Source organism: Strix uralensis, chromosome Z (genome assembly GCF_047716275.1).
Source record: "Strix uralensis isolate ZFMK-TIS-50842 chromosome Z, bStrUra1, whole genome shotgun sequence".
Classification (NCBI taxonomy): Eukaryota; Metazoa; Chordata; class Aves; order Strigiformes; family Strigidae; genus Strix; species Strix uralensis.
The window spans coordinates 42,045,325-42,064,191 of NC_134012.1; the positions used below are offsets into that span (position 1 = coordinate 42,045,325).

At 53.9% G+C, this 18,867-nt stretch overlaps 1 pseudogene; it reads right to left on the reverse strand.

The window, feature by feature from the left end:
* Window positions 1-324: 324 nt before the first annotated feature.
* Window positions 325-3,202, reverse strand: LOC141938243 (U6 snRNA-associated Sm-like protein LSm5; annotated as a pseudogene).
* Between the last annotated feature and the right edge of the window lie 15,665 nt (window positions 3,203-18,867).

Sequence of the window (18,867 nt, forward strand, 5' to 3'; positions counted from 1 at the left end):
CTATTACTTTCCCATCAACCAGTTAGAAATCTAGCTTGTGCACTGACATAACGGAACACAGGAACTAACAAAAAGAAGGCCTTCTGTTCAGAACAGATCAGTGTGTCTTCACAAGAAAGTGATTTCAACGACTTCAACTTAACAAAGTCAGCGTTATCATTAGCAATGCACCTTTCCTGAAGAGGAAATCCTTGTCTTTTTCAACTGCCAACTGCAAGAGTGTGTCAACAAAACAAATAAACAAACAACCCACACCCCAAGAGCTCTCTTTAGGTTATAGATATATAGATACGACATGTCTTCATAGATGACAGCTGCATCAATTTATACTTCAGGTCCCTCTCCTCTCCAGGAACCAGCTGGTGTTAGTGCCATAGATTTGAGTCTCACAAACCCACACCTGACAGGTCTTGCTTTACAACAGTTTTTAGCAGATGGAGACTTTGTGGTAGATCACAAAAGTGATTTTTAGATTCAATAGTAACTTCCTCTCCCAACAGAGGAAGTCAGTTACTGCCAGAGAAGTGCAGGCCAAAGCCAAAATCTCCAAAACGCAAAGAATGTTTAACAAAACATGAAGGGGTGCCTAGATAACACACATCCTGGTTTTTGTCTTTGTTATTCACTTCAAGGAGATGAGTCTGTCTAGAAACACTACAGCTCATTTTTAGAAAGACAAAGAACATGCTCCCTTCCATGAAGAATTTCTCCAATTGCCAATTCTTCCCCAGACTGTCGCTACACTGGGAAGTTGGTCTCCTCTTTCCAACTTCTATTGCTAAGCAGAGCCCAAAAACTACGAGCGAGCCTGAGCCCTTCTACAGGCAGCAGGGAATAAGTCAGCATAGCATTTTCCTGTGAAGAAAGTAAAGAACTGAACAACAGAAAAGGGAATACAAAAGCAAAAACATCAATAAGGGAAAAGAGAATAACCATTCCTTTTACTGATATATTCTTAATAATTAGCTGAGCACTTCTAAAGACAAAGAGCTTTGCTGCTTTTGGCACCAAAGTAAGGAAAAGTCTAAAGCACAGTCCTCCTGATGTGGGAAGATGTGTCCCCAAAAGAGACACAAGTTCGAATACAGAAACATCTCTACGTCTTGCTGGAAATTTGCACGCTAAGAATCACCAGCTCCTGCTTCAAGAGAACACACCAGCAGCTTCACTGGACGGTAGCAATTTCACCCCACACAAGAAGTCAGAACATGCACTATCCTTTCAGGATGCAGCACAGTCATTTCTAAGCCCTTTTTCTGCTTTGGTTAAGTCAAGATGGCACGTGCTCAGACACACAGCGAGGAGGCGCAAGGTAGCTAAGACAGCAAAATGGAAATTACTCCCCATTCACACAGAGCCAACTTTGACTCAAGTCAGTCCTCCTCTTCTCTTCCCACAAAATTAGGAATACCCTTCTGCAGGAAGGCCAGACTTTGCAGCCATCCATGCAGACAAGCAAAGAACTACCGTGGGTCTGCTTTTGTGGTATTCAGGAAGTTGCAGAAGGCAGCTTAGGGATGCTTAATCACAGTATTTCATGACTGTTTCAGTACTGATCTACAGACATCAGCACACAATATACTAAAAGTCACGGTGCTTCTGATTTGGTATAATCCAACAGACCTCCAGATTTCTCTCCTGAGCATGTAAAGGTACAGCTCTCCGGGCATTGCTCGGTACCACAACCGCCAAATGACTCGACGAGCTTCTAAGCATCCAAACTGCTGCAAACACATTTATATGTACAGTAATGGATGAAATGTAGATGCATTCCACCTCTATACTTATGCACGCAAGCACTCACGAGTTAAAAGCCACTGTATGAGCTGGCCTACAGAGTGGGTAACAAAGGCAGTGATTCCCTTGCACACCTGAAAACCAGAAAAACACTCACCAAAATAAAATTAAGGCCACGCACTTCTCGTTTTATTTTTCTTTAAACTGTAACACGTACCAAGTAAGGCAGCCACATCACTCTTCCAGCATCATTCATACACACATATGCCCTGGAAGCTACTTGAAAGTACCTCATGTAATGGAAGTGTCTGGAAAGCGCAGCTTGAACTAGCTGAACTCAGTTACTGATCAGCTTACAGGTACAGAAAATATATGCCTGCAGCCTTTTAACAACAATGACTTACCACTGTTACGTTATTTCCATTTAGCAAAATCTGGTCCAGCTTTGTGATTCTTCGGCCCTCAAGTGGAATCTCACTGAGGCAGCGTTAGAGAAAGTGAGTACGAACACAGAAGCAGGGACAGCGAGCCCAGTTTTCATTACAGAACTGACCTAAGTCTCTCCATTAAGACAACAGTTGTTGCAACTACCAACTAAATTAGCCACACCGCAGCATAATCTTGATAGATTGACCAAAGAAAGCAAAGAAAGCTGCCCGGCAACTAGAAAGATCCATTGTACTTTTCTGCTCAGTACATAAAGGTATAGAGTCACCCTCTAAATCTTGGCAATTTCTTGAATACCACCAATACTCAAAAGAGGTTTCAAATAATAACACAGCATGACAAAGTAATAAATACTTATCCTTAAGTCTGCAAACTCTTTAAATCTTTGCCCAGGCCTCAAGCAAATGGTAATGCAAACAAACTGCTGCAAAGTTCAACACACAACCCGTGCAAAATTAAGCCTACAAATTAGGAAGCTGACTACAAGTAGAAATCATGCACCAGCTACGCTATGACATGGCTGTCCTGCATAGATCACCCTCTAGAGTTTAAGTCCAAGGTATAAACTATTCAGCTGGCAGGTATTCCTAAAATACAAAACCACTTTGCTTATAGATCTTACACAGTACTGTTCTTCAGGCCACCAAACATTAAACAGCAACAAGATGCAGAAATAACAATTAGAATTCTGCAATGCCTTCTAACACCACATCTGAAAATCCAGTTTCAAGGAAAATAAGGCCCAGAGTTTTAAAGGCAAAATGTTTGTTTTCATCTCATACTGAACAGTAACTTTATCTGTAAAATCAAAATATCAGAATAATACAACTGATCCCTACAAAAAGGTTCTAGTCAGTGCACTCAAACCTCTCAAAAGCAATGTGGGAATTAAGCCAAAGCATAAAGCCGACAGCCTTAAACATTCCCATCAAAGGAGACTGACAAAGCCATCAAATCCTAGAAGCATTCCAACAACTTATCCCTCTTCATCACAATAGGAATGCGTGAACCTGTGCATTTCCCCACGAGTTCTGTAAATAAACCGAAGGTACAAGAGACTCTTTTACAGAACGCACATTTTCCCAAACAAAAGCCCGAACGCTGCGATGGCAGAGCAGTAATTGCCACTGACACTGGTAAAAAACACAGAAACAAGGCGGGGGGGCGGGGGGAGACACACACCTGGTGTCAGGTTTATGGTACAGGATGTCCCACTGGGGCTCACGGATGGGTCAGCAGCAGAGGGTGTCACCAATTTCCAGAGCTGTGGTTGCCCTGACCAAGTATCAGACTCAGCCACAAGCACCGTAGTAGCGTAAAAGAGACAATCCCTGACCCAGAATAATCATGAACTGTGTTATCAGCATGAACTCAGATGAACACTCAGTTTTCGCCATGAACTACTTTATCCTTAAGGATCACAAAAATTGAGCAGACCAACTTCAGACAACAGGCCAAGGCTAGAAAGGGACACACTACAACAGAGTCAGAGAGATCCTGGCTGTAGTGATGGAATAAACAAGTCAGACAGAAGCATAATGCATCTGCCATTTACTTTCCAGAAATCCTCAACAACAGACAATTATTCCCCTAACCAAGGGCTTTTCTACACAATAACCTCTGCAGCCTGGGGCAATGCAGCCGTGCATTCGAGTACATGCACACCCAGTGTGTGCAGGCTTGCAGCTGAAACCTTCCCATACTTCTCTCTTCATTGCTGCTGAAACGTTTTGACTCCCCAACCCTACGCTCTGGTTCTGCAATAATCCCCCATACAGTCAAACTACAGTTTCAGGCACATCCCATCGCCTGCCCAGGATGGAATCCCCAAAGTGCGACTGTTCCCAATTCCATTTTTCCCGTAGGAAACAATGGGATAGAGAGGAATGTGTGCAGGCGCCTCAGCAATGCACACAGCTGAACCACCAAGAACAGCTGGTGTGATGTGGAAGATGGTGAGACAGAAGCGAGACCTCTGGGGTTGTCAGCTGCCAGTTCAACACCTGGTAATCACAGAAGTAGTAGAGGAAATTCTAACTGCTTTTAATATACCAAGAAATAACTGCTACTTGCCTGAGCTTTAGAGTGGAAAATCCCTTTATAACACAAAATTAAACTTCATGATGTCCTGGTGACCCCGTGTGACCCATCTTCAAACAAATCACCATGCTGAAACCTCTCAGCTGCTTCTCCTGTGAGACTGAACACCTGACAACTCTTTCACTGCCAGTGGTCCTGCTGCCTCTCCTGATCCATCACATTTTCATCACCACCTTCAAATGCCTGCTGCTCACCATGGTCAGTGAAGGATGAAGGAAAACAGGACCATGACAACAGTAACCAGAGCAGGGTATTAAATAACTGACGGCAGAGCTCTGAAACAGAAGGGTCAGACAGCAAGGCATTACTGTGCACAAGCTTTCACAGTGCAGACGCAGTATAGACAGGGTAAGAATCTGCTCCCCAGCTCTGGAAAACCCAATCCCCTCAGCAGCAGCACTACTGACACCTGCAAGCTTCCTTCCTTAAGTTCTAAGGACAGAGGAGCATCACCTGGATCCAGATGCAGCCCACCTCTGACTACTGCCATTCTGAGGTGTTGCATTTTTCATATCAATCAGCAAGAACTTAGAAAGCAAGATTTCAGTTAACTGTCCTAAAACCTAAATCCCCAACAGGACTTGCCTCAAAAGGTCGATCAGAGACGAGCCGGCTCCATCTGCTGCATGGCCTCCCCTGACCACCACACACAAAGCTCAAGACCTCCCCAGCCTGTCCCAGCCAGCGCCCCAGAAAGGTGTTGTCAGACCTTTCCGCTCCCCTGACAGCCCCCCGCCAGCTCCCCGGCACAGGGCACACGCCGGCTGCAGGCCGCCAGCCAGCCTTAGGGACAGGGAGTCACTCCAGGAAAACTCACGTTTTCCCCAAAGACCAGGTTCTGCTCCGAGCCCGAGCTACCGCCGCGAGCCCACAGCACCCTGCCTCTCCGCAGCACCCGAGGGGTGCAAACCCCGACCCGGAGCAGACACCAGTCCTGTCCCACCTGCTTCGCACGGCATCCCTGCAGCCACAGGCACCTCCTGAAAGGGGGGAACCTGCGAGAGCAGTTTTTAAATGTGTTTCCACGAAGACCAGGCAATTACAGAAAACAGATTTCACAGGGAGAAAACCAGGGAAAAGGAGGAGGAGGAAACTGGTCTGCCTGGCTACATGAAATCGGGATGAGAACAAGCAGAGATGCAGGGCACAGCAGAACTGAACAGGAGCTTGAAAGCGACGGGAAGGAAAAACAGGCAAGATGAACTACACAGGTGTTCTGGACAGGAGCCTGGTTTTGTTTAAATCTTGATTAATTCTTCCTTATCAGTTATTCTGATGATTAATTCTATTTTCACATGGGCATTTTGTCAACATTTAAGAAGATGCACAGGAGACCCCAGGAGGAGCCCCAACACTCACCTAGGAACGAGGTGACGATCTGCAGACCGACAGCACATCAGGCGGGACAAGCTTGCAAAGAAGAACGATGGCAACCAGTTACATCACGTTTACAGCAATCCACAGCTACATGCAGTGAAAAGCGACTATTTTATGCAGAGCTGGTGCAGAGCAGAGAGCTGGAGATGAAGGAGCGGCTGACAGGGGAGGCTGAAGCAGTGCCACCCACGGCAGGAGCTCTGCCGGCTGTTTGCAGCCTGAGAGCAAGTGTTGCTGCCGGATTTCACAACCAGAAGCACTTCCAGGATCCCAGCACACAGAAACTTGTCCTTTAATTACTTTTCAATTACTTCTTGTACCTTCATTGTGTGAGACTTCTGCTCTGCCTGCAGATGTCAAGAGATTCTTTTCTGAAAGCAGAGCAGGGTCGTTCCAACTTGAAACAAACAGGATTTGTCTTTTGGAAAAGGTGCAAATTAGAAGCTCAGCACAGAAACTGAACTTTGTCCAGAAAGCCAGAGGAGCAGCGGGGCTCTGCAAAGGGGCTGGGCTCCAGCACACCCCCATGCTCACCCCCCCACATCGCTCCCAGCACCCCCGACCTGGGAAAAACTGTCCCACAGCCAGAAGGCAAGAGCCCACCTGGGCCAGCTCTCGCCCTCGGGCTTAATGCAGGTTTCTGATCAGCACCTCTTGGCTCTGGTGACTGGCACCCTCTGAAGCACCACTCTGAGGTGTTTCATCAGATTGAACCCACACAACCCAAATCACCACAGAGAGCAGAAAATATTAAATGTGTCACTTCTTTCACACTTGAAGTAAAAATAAAGAGCTAAAATTCACTTTCCCTGGGGTAACCTGATAGATAAACCCCGCAGACACAACAGACCCTTACAGACAGCAAAGACCCACCAAGTTCAAGGTAAAAGAACAAGCACAGTCACACATCAGAACATCTGAACAGCCCGAACTGTGACAACAAAACTTTTTTTAAAAAAAATCAGAACCATGAAAAAGTTTGGGTTTTTAGACCAAAGCTTTCCCCTTCCCTGGCGATCCCACCACCCCCTCCAGGGAAATCGGCCCCAGCCCCTGCACTCACCCACTGCTAGGCCGGAGCCACCACCACTGGTGCTGGTGCTGGTGCTGGTGCTGGTGCTGGTGCTGCTGGTGCTGGTGCTGCTGGTGCTGGTGCCACCTTTGCAGGAGAAAAATTCATTCAGCCATCCAGAACAAAGCGAGTGTTTTAAAAGGAGGAATTCCCACTTGCTGGGTGAACCAAACTCTCTTCCTGGAACATCCCTCAGTGCAGACCACAGAGAGCTGGAGGACCTCCTGCCTAGGCCGCCTCACTGCAGACCATAGGCCCTCACAGACTGTCAGCAGGAAGTAGGCCCTGTGGGGGCCAGGGGACCCCCGGGGGGGCTCCAGCACGTTGTCCCCCCCCCCAGAACCTGCCCACACTCCTGCCTGTGCCGTGAGTGGGGGATTTGGGAGCTGGGGGGATTCTTGGGGGGGTGTTATTGGGGTTCTGTGGGAGTTGTGGGAGTTATTGGTGTCCTGAGGGGGTTATTTGGGTCCTAGAGGGAGTGTAATGGAGTCGGGGGGTGGGGGGTGTCCTGGAGGGGTTTGGGAGGGTTATTGGGGTCCTCGGGGGGGGTCTTGAGGGAGATATTGGTGTCTGAGGTGGGGGGATTGGGGACATCCTGGAGGGGGTTCTGGGGGAGGTACTGGGGTCCTGGGGGTGTTTTGAGGGAGGTATTGGTGGAGGGTCTTGGTGCTTGGGGGGTGTTATTGGGGTCATGGGGGAGTTCAGGGGGTTATTAGTGTCTGGGGGTGGGAAGCGGGGGGGGAGCGTCTAATGATCGTCTCCTGGGGGTGGTTTCTGGGGGAGATATTGGGGTCCTGGGGGACAGTAATGGGGTGCAAGAAGGGTCCAGTGGGGGCTGCTGGGGTACTGGGAGGGATCTTGTGGGGGATAAACACCCCCATAACATTTCAAAACACCTCTTATATCCCCCATATCCCCCGAAACCACCCCATATCCCACCAAATCACCCCCAAACCCCCCATATCTCCCCAAATCACCCCAAAACACCCCATATCCCCTAAATCAACCCCAAAACCTCCCCATAACCCCCCAAACCCCCATATCTCACCAAATCCACCCAGATCACCTCAAAAGTTTCCCATAGCACGCCAAAACCACACATATCCTTCCAAAATAACCCTTATATCCCCCATATCCCCCAAACACCCCCATATCCCCCAGGACTCCCCCACATATCCCATCCAAACCCCCCATATACCACCAAATCACCCCCAAACCCCCCATATGCCCCCAAATCACCCCCATATACCCCCAACCCCACCATATACCCCCATATCACCACAACCCCTCCATATATCCCCAAATCACCCCTAAAATTCCCCATACACCCCCATATCCCCCATATCCCCCCAAACCCGCATAAACCCCAAATCACCCCCATATCCCCTCAACCACCCCCATAACACCCCCAAACTTAGTATACCCGCTAAACCTCCTCTATATCCCCAAATCAACCCACAACCCACCCATATCCCCTAAATCACCCCCCAAACCTACCCATATGCCCCCAAACCCCCCCATATCTCACCAGATCCCCCCTAAATGCCCCATATCTCCTCAAATACACCCAAATCACCTCAAAACCTTCCCATATCACCCCAAACCGTCCCATATCCTTCCAAAATACCACTTCTATCCCCCATATACCCCCAAACACCCCCATATCACCCCCAAATCACCACTCAATATCCCCCCAAACCTCCCCATATGCCACCAAATCCCCTCCAAAACCACCCATATCCCCCCAAATCACCCGCCATATCCCGCCAATCCCTCCCATATCCCCCATATCCCCCCAAACTCCCCATATATCCCAAATCAACCCCAAAACCTTCCCATATGACCCCAAACCCACCCATATCCCCCAAATCACCCCAAAAACTACCCATATCTCCCCAAATCACACCACAATATCCCCCCAACATCCCATATCCCCCCAAATCACCCCAAAACCCCCCATATCCCCCCAAACCCCCCCAAAACTTCCCCATATCCCCCATTTTACCCCCAAACATCCTGTATATCCCCAGATCACGCCAATACCTCCCCACATCCCCTAAATCACCACCAAAACTTCTCCATGTGCCCCCAAACCCCCCATATCCACCCAACCCCCCCAAATCTCCCCTATATCCCCACAAATCATCTCAAAACCTGCCATTACACCCCAAAACCCCCATATCCTTCTAAAGTCCCCCTTATATCCCCCATATCACCCCAAACCCCCAAATATCCCAGCAAATCACCCCCAAAAAACCCCATATCCCCCCAAACCACCCCCACATCCCCCAAAACCCCCATAACTCCCCAATTAAACCTAAAACACCCCCATATTCCCCCATATCCCCCATATGACCCCAAAACCACCCGTATTCAACAAATCACCCCAAAATTCCCCATATCCCCTAAATCACCCCCAAAAACTCCCCGTATACCCCAAACCCCCCCAAATCCCTCCTAAATCCCCCATATCTCCCCATATCCCCACAAATCACCTCAAAACCTGCCCATATCCCCCCAAACCCCCATATATACCCCAAATCCCCCCCCCATCCCCTCAAACCACCATACCCCCCAAATCACTCCCCAAACCCTCATATCCCCTCAAAACACCATATCCCCCCAAACCACCCCAAAAACCCCCATATACCCTAAATCACCCCCAAAACCTCCCCATATGCCCCCAAGCCCCCCATATCATCCCAAATCAGCCCATGTACCCCAAATCACCCCAAAACTTCCCCAAACACCCCCGTGGCCAACCTCCACTCCAGTGACCCCCACACACACCAGGGTACCCCCCGGACATCTGGGTTCCCTCAGAGTGGGGCTGGGGACTCCCCAGGTGCCTGGTTCCTCCCAAGACACCCCTCTCTGTCACTCTGTGTGTGTGTGTGTGTGTCCCAGGCACCATTATATTATTATTATAATTATTATAATATTATTGTATTATTATATTGGATGAGAAAAGGGGCTTCTGTGTTCATGGAGGTGCTGGGAATGCCGCAGCACGTCCTGGAAACATGAAGGAACGAAGGTCATTGGAACTAGGCGTCAGCATGGAGTCAGCAGGAGAAACCCTGCTGGCCCCACCTAATAACCTTCTGTGGTGAAATGACTGGCTGGGGAGACGAGAGGAGTGCGGTGGCCACTGTCCACCCAGACGTGAGGAAGGCTTTCCGCAGCGTCTGCCAGAATAGCCCCGTGGAGACGCTGAAGCAGCGTGGGCTGGCTGAGGAGAGGGGGAGGTGGGTAGAAAGTGGCTGACCAGCCAAGGCCAGAGGGTGGTGAGCAGCGGCACCAAGTGCAGCTGGAGCCCGGGAGCCAGCGGGGAAGCCCAAGGCAAGAGGCATTGCCAGCAGGTGGAGGGAGGAGGGGTCCTTCCCTCTGCTCCGTCCTGCGCTGGGCTCCCCAGGGCAAGAGAGGCGGGGCCATGCTAGAGAGGCGGGGCCATGCTGGAGAGAACGCCCAGCCTGTGGCCCCTCCCACTGTCCGTTGGGCTTGGGCTGTCAATCAGTTGGAGCCAACAGCCCCCAGCGCCGGCAGCACGGAGCTGTGCTGGCACAGAGCGGCACTGGGAGGAGGCAGGGTCTGGCCGAGCAGCGCTGACCAGGCTCCGGCAACCCGCTTCCCATCCTCGCTGTCACCGGCTGGGCCGCATCCTTGGTGCACAGCGAGGGTCCTCCTGTCCCGGGCAGGATGGGCCAGGCCAACGGCTGCTGTGGCTCCAGGTGGGCTCCCCCCGTGGCTTGGGGACAGGGGGGCATGGCCAGGCCCCGCAGCAGCGGCCTTTCTGATGCCTGCCGTGCTCTGCTCCGCAGGGACGCTCTCGCCGATGCAGAGCCGGTGCTGAGCGCAGACGTGCAGCTGACCCGGGGCTGCAAGAGGAGCGAGAGGCGCCTTCTCCTCCTCCAGGAGGAACTGGTGGTCACCAAGCTGCGGTAAGACCCTCCGACCCAGCTGCCCTTGCCCCATCCCTGGCCCCGGCTCAAGGGCTGGGACACCCTGGCCCCCGGCCCCAGGACCTGTGTGCTGGATGCACCAATGCCCATCCCAAGGGCAGGAGGGGAGCAGGGCTCTGCCCGGGGGGGCACCCCAAGGAGGCCACCTCCAGCTCACTGCCTGCCTCTGCTCTCTGCAGAGGTGGCACCACCCTGCGCCCACAGCTCCGCCTGGCCCTGGACCAGCTGTGGGTGCTGAGTGACGGGAAGGAGGCGGCGTGGGAGGAAGAGGTGGAGGGTGTCAGCAGCCGCGAGGAGAGGAGCTCCCTCATCTTCCTCTGGCCCAGGGGCTCCTGCACTGCCACTTTCGGGTGAGTCGTGGTGCCACGTCCCACGGCCGGGCAGGAGAGGTTCCTGTGAAGGGCCTCTGCCCTCCGTGCAGAGCCTGGGCAGGGAGCGGGCAGCATGCCGGCAGGGAGGGATGGGGGGCATTTCTGCGTCCTGCATCCCCTGGTCACCTTTTGATCCCCAGAAGGGAAGGACCAAAGCAGGTGCTGTGGCAGGACAGAGGGAGCCAGGGCTTGGGCAGCAGCTCTGTCCCGCCCCATGGCGCTTCATCCTGCCCCTGTGTCCTTCCCCAGGGGGCAGGGCTGTGCAGGCATCCGCCTCTGCCCACGGGCTGGGGGGCAGCGGGGCCTGACGCTGTTTCTCCTCTTGCTGCAGCTCCCAGGCGCTGAAGGAGCTGTGGGTGCATACATTGCTGGGGTAAGCTGGGGGGTGCTGCAGGCACAGCCAGATGGGGGAACACAGCTCCCCAGCTGGGGAGAGGTGCCCCCGCGGCTGTGGGCAGCTCTCGGGGAGAGCTGCCTGATGAGAGAGAAGAGGCGGCTTGGGGCTCACCCAGCTCTGTCCCTTCCCGGTGCACAGGATACCCGACGCAGCCAAGAAGCCCCGAGTGACCCTTGTCCCGTCACTCAAGCTCCTGGAGAAGCTGAGCCGCCGCCATGCCGTGAGTGTCTGTCTGGCCTGGGCGCTGTCCCCAGCACTGCTCCTCCAGCCGAGCAGCACAGGCATCACTGCTCACCTTCTGCCGCTGCTTCTCTCTTGCCAGTGGAGGCCGTTCAGCACCAGGAGCCTGGAGAGGCTGGTGGAGCACCAGTCAGAGGTGAGAACGGCTGCCTTTCCCCTCTGGCTGTGCTGGGGTGCAGGGATGGGCGTGCAGTGGGGTGAGCTTGCGAGGGAGGGAGGGAGGGAGGGTCCCCTGGTGCAATTCAGGGAGTGGGGAGGGTTGAGGAGCCACCAGGAATGCTGGCATATCCTTGCTGGTGGCACTGGGAGAAAACCTGCCACACGGGTCAGAGAGCCCAGGAGGGCAGAGGGTCCCCACTCCGCGGTGCTCAGGCTGCTGGTGCTGGGTTCTTGCAGGCTGATCTCAAGCAAGGGCCTCCAACGGTCCCGTCGAGCAGTGAAGGGAGACTTTGCCGTTCACCAGGTGAGTTTGGGAAAGAAAGGACCCTCCTGCAAGCAGCTGGGCTGTGCTCACTTGTCCCTTGAGTGTCCCCATCCAGGTTGGGCAGCCCAAGGGAGGACATCAGCCAGAGAAGGAAGGACAGCGCTGGGCAGCGGCCGATGGACGTGGCTCTGCAGGGACACGCAGCCTCTGGTGCTGCCCACAGCCTGGAGGAGGACAGGGCTAGGACTGGGCCAGGCTGTCCCAGGCTCTCAGGAACCCCCGAGCCGGAGCTGTTGAGCTGGAGCCGTGGTTCCAGCTGCCGGCTCCCTGCCTGTCCTGCCACACCGCTCAGCACCATGCTGCAGGCAGGGCAGGGCAGGCTCCGGGAGCGCTGGCCTGGCGGCATCCACTGATGGGCTCTTGCTCTCTTTTCCTTTGCAGCAGGAGGGACCAGCAGCAGCAGCAGCAGCAGCAGGAGGTGGAGGGGGCTGCCCTGGCCCTTCGCTCTGCGGCGGAGCCCGGCCTCTGTCCTGGCGCCAGGGCAGGCGGGCTCCGGCTGCAGCAGGGCGCTCTTTGGGCAGCCCCTGGCAGCCCTCTGCGAGGATGGCACACTGCCCCGGCCCATCCAGGTCAGCCAGCCTGTCCAGGGGGTCCCCAGCCCTCCCTCCGCAGGCTCCGGAGGGGCAGCAGGTGTCCCCAGGAGCTCCGGGGATGGGGCACTGGGCTCTTCACCCCCAGCACGGAGCCAGCTCTGGGGCAGTGCTCTGGCCACCGCCGCTGGAAGGCGGCTCCTCGGCCACGCAACTGTCCTCCTGCCTCTCCTGCAGGAGCTGCTGGCTGTGCTGAAGCAGGAAGGACCAGCGACCGAGGGGATATTCCGCAGAGCCGCCGGTGGGACAGAGCTTCGGGAGCTGCGGGAGGCCTTGGACTGCGGCGCAGACGTCGACCTGGGAAGCCAGCCCGCGCTGCTGCTGGCCGCCATCCTGAAGGTGAGCGCTTCTGCCCTGCGGCTGGAGGAGCTCCTGGCTGGCCCTGAGTGTTCAAATGCTCACTTGGAGCCCTGGGCCTTGCAGGACTTCCTCCGGAGCATCCCCTGCAAGCTCCTTGTGACTGACCTCTACGAGGACTGGATGGCGGCGATGCAGAAAGCCAGCAGGGAGGAGAAGATCAGGGAGCTGAGAGCGTAAGTGTGGGCAGCAGCCTGCCTGTTGAGCAGGAGCACTGACCGCTGGCCCAGAGCACCTGGAAAGCTGCGCTGGCTCCCACCAGCCTCGGGCGAGTCTGGGGAACGCTGTGGGCAACATCTGCTTTATTAGCGCCGTGTTCCTGTTCCCCCAGGGTGGCCGAGAAGTTGCCTGCAGCCAACCTCCTCCTCCTGAAGCGGCTGCTGTCCCTCCTCCAGCACATCGGCCACCACGCAGCCACCAGCAGGATGGGCTGCAGCAACCTGGCTGTCTGCGTTGGGCCAAACCTGCTGAGCCCAGCCCACGCAGAGCTGCTCCCACTGGAGGCCATGCTGGAGGTGACCCACAAGGTACACGTCCCCACCTGCCGGGGCAGCCTTCCCAGCCCACCAGCGCTTGGCTGCGCAGAGGGCTCTGCAGGCCTCCTCCCACCAGCAAATGCTGTCGGGGTGGCTGCCTGGAGAAGCAGCCCCACAGCCACAGCCTCTGGGCAGGAGCAGGGGGCAGGGGTGGGAAAGGCTGCTTGGTCCCTTGTCAGGCAGGGGGATTGAGACCCACGGTTTGATGTGTGCAGGTGAACGTGCTGGTGGAGTTTCTGGTGGAGAACTGCAGGGATCTCTTTGAGGAGGAAGCGGGCAGCCTTTCCAGCCCAGCAGACAAGGAGCTGCCAGTCCCCCTGGAGAGCTTCAGAGGTGAGAGGGGGGACTGAGGGTTGGCACCGGCTGGGGCTTGGGACACCAGAAACCTCCGTGTTGCTTCTGACAGGGCTGGGCATCGAGTGTTGTCCTCTCAGCCCCGCTTGTCCTGTGGCCTCTCTTGCCACTGCTCTCCAAACATGAACGTCTTCCTCTGCAGGATGAGCTGAAGCCTGCAGACAGGGCATTGGAGGGCTGACCACAGAAGTGTAGGGCTTCGGGTGGGGGTTGCTTTAGCTCTGTTTGCTTCCAAGAAGTCACCATGTTGCACATGCTTTTGCTTTCTAGACCTGAGTTTGGAAGAGAAAAGTGTCCCTGCAGGCAAAGTGGACACCGAGCACCGAGCAGAAGCTTTGCCGCATGCACCCCCCTCTCTGCTCGGTGTCCTCACGGAAGATGGGGGAGATACGGCGGTGGAGTCTGAAGTGGGAGAGGTACGTCAGCTCCCCAAACACGGTGACAGCGTGTCTGGGGTAGGAGGGGAGTCGCTGCTGTACCTCTGCCTGGCAGTAGAGCTGGTGTGGGTTTGGGTTATTCCTCCACCCCTTGGGATGATACATAGCAAGGGAAATTGGCAAGGTTGTGTCTCAAATGCACTCGGCAGGTGCTTAATCAAACCAAAGGCCCACAAAATGCCTACAAAGAGGCAGAGGGGAGCAGCTGTCAACTTCAGGGGGGTTTTGCTCAGGCCCTACTTCATCAGAGCTTCCTCAGGTCTATTTGGGGGTCAGCAGGGGGACTGTGTGAACTGTGGCTGATGCAAACCAGCCCAAGGCATCTCCTCTGGAGATCTCGGGTACCAATTTAGCAAAGAGTCGCTTACCACTCCAGGTCACCCCTTGCCACATGCCAACTGTGACATTTCTGGTTTAGGCACCGCCAGCTTTGCCTCTAGCCACCCCCGAGAGCATGGCAGACTCCCTGGGGCGCCCAGAACAACTGGCCAGGTTTCCAGAGGAAAGAAGGTAAAATGAGCTCGCTTTGGTTAAAATCAGAACTGACTCCAGTGGGTCGTGGCTTTCCCTGTCTAATCCCACTGTGGGATGGAAAGATTTGCAGGCTCTGCCCACGACGAGGAGAAGAAGAGGAGCCGGAAGAGAAGAGAAGCCTGGGGAGAAGAGAGCGAAAGCTGCGTGGAAAAGAAGAGGAGGAAGAGAGAAGGTGCTTCTGGCGACGGACCAGCGAAAAGACGCGGGAAGGCGCAGCAGGTCGGGCAGCCCAGGTGCGTGCCGGGCTCTCTGCCCAACTTTCACACCTCTCCACACTCCTCTGCGTCAGCCCAACGCGCTGGCGAGGGACAGCGAGGGACGGTGCTGCGCGGGGTCTGGAAATAACTCCCTGGCAGGGCCCAGGGGCTCCCGGCCGAGCCCTGCGGCGTGGCACAGGGGCACTGTGCGTCTCTGCGCGTGCTCGGGGCTCGAAGGGCATTGCCCGGGGGACGAGGCGCCAGAGCCACCCCGTAGCCAGCGCCAGCAACAGCTCTCTGCTCTGGGCCGTCAGCAATTCCTCACACACGGTGTTCCCCGGAGAGGGCAGCACAACCCTGCCTCTTCCTGCCGCCAGGGACTCACCAGAGCTTTCTGACTCTCTCCTTGCAGGTGCCGATTCATTGTCACCGCCTGATCCGCTGACTTTGGGGCCCCCAGCATTGCTGTTTGCAATAAAAAGTTGTTTTCTCTCTTGTGACGGAGTCTGCCACAAGACATTCTGGAGTGGGGGCTGTTGTTCTGTGATGGATCCTGGGGGAGGAGTTCGGGCTGGTCCCTTGTCCCAGCACCCTTCCCAGTGGGCATCAGGGCTGAGTCGAGGTGCTGTAGGAGGGAAACCCAAGCCCAGAGTCACACGGGAGGGTGGAGGTTGGACGGAGCCTGTCCAGGTCATCTGGTCCAAGCTGGGCTCAAGCAGGCTCAGCTCGAGCAGGCTGCCCAGCAGCCCGTCCTGGGGAGTTTGGGGGTTCTCCCAGGAACAGCACCGTGAGCTCAGGGTGAGGGCAAGACGTAGGCAGGGCACAGTGGCCAGGAAGGGCTGAAGGTCCTCATGGGGCCACCGTCCCCGGCAGCTCGCTGTCCCCCGGGGCCCTCATCCCTGCACACGGATTGTCGGGCAGTTTCCTCAGAGCCCCCGAACTCATGGTAATGGTACAAACCAAACGTCCCCTCTGGGCGGTAGAAACCCTCCCCTCAAACGCTGCACCCACTCCTGGGTTGGAGTCCTGCAGCTGCGCCTGGGGGGTTTCCTCCAACACAATTTTCCTCTGCACAGGTAAATACTAAACGCTCCCAAAGTAAGGAGCCGGTCGGGGGTTTCTGGTGGGTGAAGGGGGCAGCCGTAGCGCTGGGTCTCCCCGCCAGCCCCAGGGGGTACAAATACCTTTTAGATGGCCCGCAGGCACGGTACTGAGCAAGACCTCAGCTTGCCCTTGATTGTTTAAATCAATAAACAAGTAAATAAATAAATAAAAAATGCTGTAAATAGCCTAAAACAAAGCTTCAGATGGAGAAGACAGCCGTGCTGGGGCACGCCGGGGCAGCCTGGTTTGCTGACAAGGCAGCTGGAGGCTCACAGCCCCCCCAGCCCCACTCCCCGATCCCCTGAAGGCTCACAGCCCCCCCCAAATATTTCTGTAGGACCTACACCCCCCCCCCCCATTGACACTGACTCCACCCCACACCTTCACTGCAAGGTTCTTTATTCCCTTAGGACACCCCCGCCCCCCCCTGACAGAAAACCCCCCAAAATACACCAAAAATAAAAGGGGGGGGTGGGACTTCCACAAGCCACGCCCCCCCACACTCCTCCCCCCTGCCCAGCAGGTTTAAGGCACTTGTGGGGTGGGGGGAGAGCAACCCACCGGGCTTGGGGGGGGACGGGGAAGTGAGGGGCTGGCGGGGGTGACCGGCAGAGATGGGGGGGTCGCTGGGGGGGGGGTGGTCACTTTGGGGGCCAGGGCGGGAGCGGTACACCACCACGCACAGACGCTGCCCAAAGTGTGTCAGGGCGGCTGCGGGAGAAGAGGAGGAGGAAAGGGGGGGGGCTGTGACCCCAAAGTGCACTACAGCTGCCCCCAAACCGTGCCCCCACAGTGCTCCCCACAGACCTTAGCACCCCCAAATCACCCCAGACAACCCCCATATCACCACAACCCCCCCATATCCCCTCAAATCACCCCAAAATTTCCCTATAGCCCCCCATATCCCCATATTACCCCAAAACCTCCCATATCCCACCATATCACCCCAAAACATCCCATAACCCCCCAAATCACCCCAAAACACCCCCATATCTCCTCAAACCCCCCATATCACCCCCAAACCAACTATACCCCCAAACCTCCTCTATATCCCCCAAATCATCCCTAAACCCCCCATATCCCCTAAATCACTCCCAAAACCTCCCCATATCCCCCCAAACACCCCATATGCCCCCAAACCCTCCCAAACCCTTACATATCTCCCCAAATCCCCACAAATCACCTCAAAACCTCCCCATATCACCCCCAAAACCCCATATCCTTCCAAAATACCCCTTATATCCTCCATATCCCCCAAACACCCATATCCCACCAAATTACCCCAAACCCGTCATATTCCCCCAAATCTCCCCAAAACTTCCTCATATACGCCCATATCCCCCCAAATCCCCCAACCCCCCATATCTCCCCAAATCCCCACAAATCACCTCAAAACCTCCCCATATCACCCCCAAACCCCCATATCCTTCAAAAATACCCTTATACCCCCCATATCCCCCCAAAACCCCCCTGATCCCCCCAAATCACCCCCACATTTCCCCCCCAAACACCCCCATATTCCAGCAAATCACATTAAACCCCCCCATAGACCCTCAAATCACACCCCCATATCCCACAAAACCCCCCCATATCAGAGAGACCACAGAGAGCTGGAGCAATACCCAGATAACATGGAATAAGCCTTATTTATCCTGTACAAACCTTTAGAGCGAATAATAACAGGAGAACTTTGGAAAAAATCTCCAGTTTTTCGTAGCGTTCCATCTTTCTTTTTAGCTGACTTCTTACTTGAAGTAGATTCTTGCTTTCTTAAGGGGTATACGTTTCTAAACAACTTTGTAGAAGACATCTGTACAGAAATACAAGATCATTGTTTAAGTTGAAAAACTGACTTATCTTCAAGTTTAATTCCATTTTATTTGACTTCAATGTTATTTTCAAGCTGACATTTTGAGCTTTGCTACTGATACCTCTGTTCATTATACTAATGATACTGCCACAGCAAGCAATGTAGACAACCTTATTTTATACCCAAAAGAAAAAGAATTATCAGAGTTTCACAGAATACATTTAAGGGCATGAGTAAGATAGGAAACAAATAGTTTCTTTTACAAAAAAGTAGATTCAAAGTTTTAGAGTATTTCATTAGACCAGCTGTTCTAGTTATAAAACAGAAGGAAACTGATGGTGAAAATAAGTCTTCTGTCCACCCTTTGAGCCTGCCCAGGTTACTACTAAGGCCTAAAATCATATTTTTATATTTGTCATGCATACAGATGACACAAACCTTAGTTTTACCTCAAAAGGAATTGCCTATAACATGACATATGCTAAGAGTATGTTCAGACTAGTCTTCGTAACTACTCAGCATGCAACATCCTTCCCTGTGAATCCCTGTACGCTGCAGCTAGTACACGTTCTTGGCAAATACAGACTGACTCTCTTTGGTTAGCTTAGAAAGTTTAGCAGGAAGACAACGTAAGTGTTTAAGAATCCTATCAAAATACATAGATAAGGATAAGATACTGCTGCATAAGAATGTTTGCTCCTTTCACGAGTCCACCTATACAGAAAAGGTGGACTCGTGAAAGGAGAAACTAACTTCAAAAT